Source organism: Rhinolophus hipposideros (genome assembly GCF_964194185.1).
Source record: "Rhinolophus hipposideros genome assembly, chromosome: 10".
Classification (NCBI taxonomy): domain Eukaryota; kingdom Metazoa; phylum Chordata; class Mammalia; order Chiroptera; family Rhinolophidae; genus Rhinolophus; species Rhinolophus hipposideros.
Genome location: NC_138056.1, coordinates 40,929,128 through 40,937,672, shown reverse-complemented (window position 1 = coordinate 40,937,672; position 8,545 = coordinate 40,929,128).

Genomic DNA, 8,545 nt, shown 5'->3' with positions numbered 1-8,545 from the left:
TTTCTACTGTGGAAGGGGCACAGTAGGAGAGGAGTCTCTGAGAGAAGGTAGCCTTTGATGTAGGCCTTGGAGTGTGAGTAGAAACATGTTAGAGAAGGTGAATTGATGCTCAACACCCATTCCAGCCTCCCTCAAGTGTGCCTTCCTGTACTGCAGAAGCTGATAAGATAAAACTACTTTTCCCAGACTCCCTTGCAGACAATGCTCTGGGCAGGATTTAAGTTCTGCCAGTAAGATTCACAAAAGAAAGATCTGGAGGGCAGAAGTCAGGTGTGGGCCAAGCTCTCATCCTTTGGGCTGTTTCTGCTGATAAGTCTGCCATGGAGGTGTTCGCTTTTTCTGCAGCACAGGTGACAGTGGCCCCAGTGTTCAGACACTTGCTCATGGATGTCCAGAGAAAAAGTGGGACATCCTTTGGCTAGTGAGACTGTGGCTGGTGTGGCATGGTTGTGGGGTGACAGCTGTGCAAATTGGCGAGTGGCTTCCTGAGAGTAGAAAATGTGCAGGCCTTCCAGCATCTCTTCTAGATTTGGGGAAGGAGGACACAGCACATGGACATTTTTCCTCAAACCCTCCCACCTATGTCTATTCCTCCTCAAATCTTTTCTATCCTTAACTGAGTGAGTGCTGCACACCACTCCCACCCCCCTTTGCAAGCACTCAGAGGTAATCTTACTTTGGAAAATACCAGAATCTTAGAGCCTTAGCTACAACTGAGAATAAAACACTCATTTTAACTACCAGTTACTCCAAGTTAAAAGCCATAAAATGCCAACAAAAAATTTAATCTTGCCATCTTCAGTCTTTTCCTGTCTCCCTCATTGAATCCATCCACACGCCCACAGCAAAGCTGTCAGCCAAATGGTGTCACTGGATTCATTTAGGAGATAAATATGGGAACTTTAGAAAGTTTATAAATTCAGCAGTTGTCAAGAATCCAGCTTTGCTTCACTGATGTTTGCCCACGCTTTCTGGGCTGAGATGTGCATGTTAGGACAGAGCTCACCTCCATCCAGCCGTGGGCTGCGGAGACACTGGCTCCTGGTGGGGTTTTTACTACTCTTGTCTTCAATAGCTAATGTATCAACATCACATGCCAGTGGGACTGTTGCTCTCCCAGCACCACACCCCCTACACACACACAAACCACCCCCGACACTCTTTGGAGACTGACATCTCCACACTCATTTGATAAATATTTATAGCTTAAAAGATGACAGGCTGGAAAGCACACAACAGTGGGATTTGCCTGGTGTCAGCTTGGCTTGTAAACTTCTCTGAGTGTCGGGAAAAGCGTTTCGGGGAGGAGGCTATAAACACGGACTGGTTGGCTGAGCTCCTAATTGATAGAATCTTGAAACCGGAGACCTATTCTAGGTTTCCTGCCTAGCCCATGAGCCTTAGCTGTCTCTCCATGGGTGCACACCCTTGATGATGGAGGACAAGTTATGAGGATGCAATGGATTTGACTTTTGAACGATGACTCTTTTTTTTGAACAGCAGTGAAAAAAACTGTATCCAAAGTCCCCCACACACACAATCAAGCAGCTTCTAAACATTTTCTAGGTCCTGGACCCCTTTCAGAATATGATTAGAGCTCTGAGTATTCTCCCTAGAAAAATCCACACAGGCACAAACATACAACACTGCGCACGTAATAACTTCAGAGATGGAAAGATGAATTAGACCCAGGCCTTTGCCTTCCAGAAGCTAACACTCCCGCAGAGAAGGTAAACAAATAAACATGCACATAAATAAAACTGAGAAAATGACCAGCACTCTAAAGGATTGTGGTGCTGAAGTATTTTGAGAGTTTGCAGAAAGAGAGATCAAGAGTCGGAAGGTAAAGAACTAGGCAGAACACAAAGAAACGAGTCCTAAATGGACTTCATGTATACTCCAGTAGTTCACTGAGGGCCTCTGCTCTTTGGTATCCAAGTGAGGAGGGCACAGACTTCCGAATGCCGTGGACAGGGGGTTTAACACCTTCTTCAGTGCGTCTGCGAATTCACTGTGGGGACCTTGGTCTCCTGGCACTTCTCAAAATTCTGGCTTTTTCACACATCATTTCTGTCCCATACTGTCTTCCCCATCATAAAATTCAGTCACTCCTTTGGTTTCACAACAAAAAAATTCAATCACACCAAGCATTTATACAGGTTTTACAAAATATGGGAGAGGGGGTCCTGGATAAAGGTCATGTTATACAGGACCTGGCCTTATGCCGTCCACTGAGTCCTTCTGCCTTCTCTCCACACTTTTGTCTCTTTCCCGCCTCTTTTTCAGGAGCAACAACTCATAAAGTTCCTGAGCATTAGTGTCAGCTGATACCTGGGCCTGGGGTGAGGATGAGGTGAGGGTTGGTGGGGGAGGGGGACTACCCTCTCTTAAGCACTTGTCAAAGCATCCTTCCAAAACACACACACAGTGCTTTCTCTAAGAGGAATTCGGCAGGAAATAAAAGTCTCTCCAACCCACTTATATTGGTTAGTTGAAGAGAACAAAATCCACTCTGGCTAAAACAAGTGAGAAATAATTTATGGCAGGATATTAAGTGTCTTACAGAGCTACTAGGAGGGATTTTAGAAAAGACTTTAGGTTGAGCTTTCAGAAAAGCTTCCCAAGGAAGATCCGGGCCACCAAGGAAGCTGCTCACTCTAGAACCAGCACTGCTTCTGACACAAGGCCACCCACAAAATGGATGACTCTGGCCTCCATGAGACTAGTGACAGAACACTAGGATATCTGCTCATGCCACCAGAGCGCTCTCATTGCAGTCTCTCAACTGCAACGACAGCAGAAACAGTAGGAGCATCAGAAGTAGGGTCTCTGCCTGGCTTCCATCCAGATCTCCCACAAGTACATCTCATTGTTGGGCCTTAACTACCTCCAAATCGCTGATTGCATGGGAGTCTGGGAAATGTAGTTTTTAGCTTTCCAGGCTTTGTATTACTGGACAGTCCACTAGAAGACAGATGGATGAAGGTGAGTGACAATCTGCTATATATATACCACACCATATTATTTTGAATGGGGGGAGAGAGGAAGAAGATTGAGTGGAGAAAAGAGCTAACCTTTATTAGGCACCTATTATATACTAGGTAATTTATATCCATTACTTATTTAATCCCTACAACACATTATGAGTAGGTATTAGCACCATGTTAAATGTATGGGAACTAAGGCTTACGGTGGGTATGCTATTTGCCCCGTTCACATCAAGACAGACACCCCACTCCCACTCCCACTCCCAGGGCTCATATCAGCTAAGGAAAAGTCAATGGACCAGTTCATCCATTAGAAAGTCCAAACATTCTGCATGGTCTCCACTTTAACATCCTCTGTACACAAGTTCCTGCTATTTTGATTAACATTCACCACCACTGATCACCTCAGGAACCGCCTGATCTGCCAGCTTCTGCCTGAGACTGTCATCCAGGGTGATGGGCTGGGCTCATATACCCACCGCCACCCTTCAGGAGGCACATAGGCTGCTTTTTAGATGCCTTCCTCTTGTAGGAGTCTTTCACGATTTCTTCCAACATTATCAGCAATTCTGGAATATCCATTGTGTAACTGCTTTGTCAATCCAATCCCAACCTCGGCATCCAGGGAGTTGTCCTGATGACCTCATCATTGTGCCCCATCCATTTTTCATGAGAGCGTTCTCCACTGTTCCCATTCAAACGGAAGCTTTGGGTTCTACAGTCTGCTTGTCTGTCAGTTACCAGCCACACCATAAACTTAACTAATCTCAGAGTTCCTACTTCAGGGGCCCCTCGCGCAGTGTCCCACAGCACTCATGCTTGTCTTCCTCAGAGTGATGCATGTATGGGTCTCCCACTGGCCTTTCGCACCTCAAAGACCTTCCTCGCTACTCTTCTGTGCAGAGGATAACTGAAGCCAATGCCTTCACAAACCTATTGTGAAGCCTTAGTGGGGTCGTTGTGAGCTGCCCTGACACGTTTAGACCTCAATAAATCCTAGTTGCTTAACCCTTCTTCCTGTGGTAGGCTGCCTCTAAAATGGTTTCTGGTGCTCGGGTCTCTGGGTATTGAGGCCCTGGTGTAATCTCCTCTGTGTGTGTGTGTGTGTGTGTGTGTGTGTGTGTGTGTGTGTGTACAAAATCTCCCATGTCAACCAAGATTGTCTGCCCTTTAAAATTCAAAACCGTTGGCTTGAATCTCATCTCAGCCTCTTCAAGGGACGAGATCCATTCCTCCACAAATTGGAATTGTGTCCCTTTCCTTAGAAGGCAAAGCTGCTACAATTGGTCTTGGTTTTAAATATTTTCTTCTTCTCTGTTATATGTGTAAAGCTTTGAGAACTGTGCCAGGTCCACTGTAGTCACTTTGAGGACCAAGAGGCCAAAAGAGGGCTAGGAATTAACAGCCGTCCTTACTAAAGCAGGGGTTGGGTCCCTCCTAGACTTTCCATAGACGAAGTCTGTGATAATAGGAGCTGATATGTTCTAAGGTTTTCTGATATAAGAAACCCAACCTGACCTTAACTCTGTTTGCCTCTGAGTCTCTCACCTCTACCTCTGCTGTCAATTTTTTCTAAATACCTTTTCTTGGGGTAGCAGGAAGGCAGCTGACAGTTTCCAGGGCTACATGCTTCCTTGTTCACATCTAATGGATCTGCGTGGTTGTATGCCTATTCCTAAAACAATCCCAGAGGCCAAGGGAATGCCAAGGGGTTTGGAATCATGTTGATGACTTACGCCCTAGAACCGAGAGCTGATTTGATCCTAGACTTAAACCACATCACTATTATACACAATGGGATGGTTACTGAACAGACAAGCATAATATCCACTACAAAACCCTTTATTAGGCTGGGTGTGGGTGTGTTATGCTGTGTGTGTCATTGTGTAGATGTGTTAATGTGTATGACCTGCTTTGTGTGTGTGTGTGTGTGTGTGTGTGTGTGTATTAGTGACTAGACTAATATCCCTTCCACTTGGGGCCTTTCACTCTGACCTCTGCTGCTACCACCTTGCTGGTCCCTAGGGAACATTGTTCATTTGAGCCTCTGGCTAATGGGTGTGCAAACTTCCTTTTCACCTAGGCACAGATGATAGGTTAGAAATTTTAAAAACAACTTGACTAACAAAAAAGGAAAACAGAAAGTATATCAATTCAGAGGCTGTAAGAAGCTTACAGTTATTTCTGACAATGTGCGTCGCTGAACTAATCATTACCTCCTATTTTCCCCAAAGTGCTATGTGTCTTTAAGCCTTCCCAGCTCCTGCCTGGCTTTAACTCACAGACACCACCTAATTCCCTGCTTCACAGAACAGTCTCCATGCAGCCAAGGCCAAAAATCCTATCTGTGCTCACCATTTCACTTCATGGCCTCCCGCCCCTCCCCATCATGTTCCAGGAGACTCTTTTTGCCATTCCCAACCACGAGGCTCACAGTAAAACAGTTTCCTTATACTCTGTGTGGTAAGAATCAGCAGAATCTGAACAAAAATAGAAAGGTGACCTCACACTCTCCATCAACGTACATCAGACCCCTACAAAGGACTAGACAGAAGGACCTTCTCCCCAAACTCTAGTCTAGTGCCGGTTCCAGCTGCCTGGCCTGCTGCCCAGCCCCTCCCTTCTCACTGCACACACACACACACACACACACACACACACACACACACGCACACACCACCCTTAACCTAGTGGAGCCACAATTCTGTGCAGCCCTCTGCTGCCCTCTGCTGAGCACTTGCTTAAACAGCCCTGGAGTTCGCCAGGAACTGGGGACCAGGGTTTCTCTTCCCCAACTATTTCAGACTTCCCTTTCCGTCTGGTGGCTGGAGCACAACTCATCAATATTTTAATCCACCCATCGCTACTCAGGTGCTCAAACATAAATTAACTTTTTTTAAAGTTAGAAGGGATTTAAAACCTCAAGGTGAAGATTAACGGGCTTATTCATTCATTTATAAGTCAAATGTTTATTGCATGCCTACTGTTTGCTAGACATCATGTTGGCACGAAGGATACAAAAAGGAATAAAAAAGAAACTATCTCATGAAAGAATAATAAGATGCTGGGATAGGCTCTAACAAGGGAAGCTACTTGGATAAGGAGGAAGCAACACTGGAGTAGGAGTCACACCGAGAACCAAATAAGGGATCTGCAGCTGAGTCTCCCAAGCAGAGACAAGATTATTGTGAAGGCTCAAAGGAAGATCACTGAGGTTGGGAGGAGCTAGAGCTGATGTCGGGGCAGTAGACAAAAAGTCTGGACTTTTCTCAGTGTAGTGGAAGCCATAGAAGGGTTAGGAAGTGGGTTTCAGAGATCAATGCTCACTGCCACACCTCTGCCCGCTCCCCAGTCTCTTTCTGGCTTCTCTCCACCCATCTCTAAATGCTGGTGTTCCTTACGGCTAGGTCCTGGGCTCTCTTTTCTTCTTTCCTCCCTCCATCATCTCAACCATTCACAATTCTAAATAATATTCATATGTGAGTGAGTGCTTCACCTGGACCTCTCCTTCTGGCTCCAGACCTATGTATCAAACTGCCTACTTGCTATCTGCTTTTGGATTTACTGATGTCTCAAACTTAACATCTCAGCCCTGCCTTCTTAATATATGAGGTCTGACAATTACGTTCGCGAACTTGTTGCAATGATGTTGCTAAACTTTTTTGGTTTCAGAGGAATTATTAATTATGAATTTGTACCAAATGAACAGTTAACCAAGTTTACTATTTGGAAGTGCTGAAAAGGCTGCTTGAAAAAGTTAGACAAAAATGATCTGAACTTTTTGCCAACAATTCATGGCTCTTGCATCACGACAATGCACCAGCTCACACGGCACTGTCTGTGAGGGAGTTTTTAGCCAGGAAACAAATCACTGTATTGGAACACCCTCCTCACCTGATTTGGCCCCCAATGACTTCTTTCTTTATCCGAAGATAAAGGAAATATTGAAAGGAAAACCTTTTGATGACATTCAGGACATCAAGGGTAATACGACAACAGCTCTGATGGCCATTCCAGAAAGAGTTTCAAAATTGCTTTGACGGGTAGACTAGGTGCTGGCATTGGTGCATAGCTTCCCAAGGGGCGTACTTCGAAGGTGACCATAATGATATTCGGCAATGAGGTATGTAGCACTCTTTCTAGGATGAATTCACGAACTTAATAGTCAGACATCATACTCAGCCAAAAAAAAGCACTGATAAATTAGCTAAGTTTGGTTACACTGTGTAAGCCACTAATTTGACCAATCATAAACTACGTCAATTTGATTTTCCACATTCATAGATGGGGGTAAGTGGATAAAACAGTTAGGAAAGAATTTCTTAAACTGTTATAACAGACTTCATTAGGCACAAAGTCACCTAGAGGTGAATAAAAGAATTCTCAGTGGAGCGCACATTAATTTTTTCTCTGCACTAACAAGTCCCAGAACACAGTGACATGCTTATAACATACATAAAGATAGACAAAGAATCAGGTAAAAGTATTTTTAAACAGTTCTAAACTCATTTTGTAAACACAGATCTTTTAATATATTACAAAACCGATAATTCAGTCAAAACAATCCATCTTTTCTTGAATTTGAAATGCTTCTCACAATTTTTGGGAAGGAATGTGAAGAGCAATCTTCACTCTTCAGGTTCTGAAAATATTTTCAAAATATTTATTTAGACACTTAAGCAGAGAGCTTCATCTACGTAAAGCAGTAACATGCCAATTCCATGCATACAGTTGCCTCTGGAAGCAACATCCTTTGCTATGCTTCCAACTGTGGTTTGTATAAAGCTATCCAAAATCTATTTATGCATTGAGCACCTTCTAGGCTCCTTACCCTGAGAGAGGGGAGTATTCAAAAAGTAATCTGACTTTCAGGAAGGTCAGCACAGCATCAGAGGGGTGAAAAGATCACATTTAAAAAATATATCTTAAATGTACTGTGTCATATATGCTGTTCTTCCAAACGGAATGTAGTTCAATGCCAAGATATTTTTTGAAACAATAAGAAAACAGGAAAAAGAGAAGTACTTGAAGGATGTTAACAAGGAAGGTTTCCTGGTAGAGATGGGACATGTGATGGATGTCAAAGAATTGGTAACTTTTAATGCTATGGTGTGTTCACTTGTCATTGAACTTTAAGGAGTGTTATTTTTGTCATCAAAATTTTGCTCGATGTCCTTTCTGCATGAAACACTCTTTCCACATTCTGCCTATTCAAATTCTACCCATCTTCCAAGGTACCTCAAATTCCATCTTCTTTCCTTCCTTCAATAAGGATTAATAATAGGCAGATATTAAAATAAGGAGGGATCTTGTGTATCTTATCTTTGGGGATAACAAGAAAGAGGAAGAGACAAGTCTGAGAGTCTGTGTCCTACTTGAAGTGGGAAAACCCCAAGAAATAAACCATAAGGTCACAGTTTCCAAAATAGAGTCATGTAAGCATTGACCTAACACATTACAGCTCATCTTATTTCACATCAATCCTAGGAGACAGATATAACCACGTCCATTGCCTCACCACCATAGACTTACTGTACCAATGTCATTGGGCTGTTCTG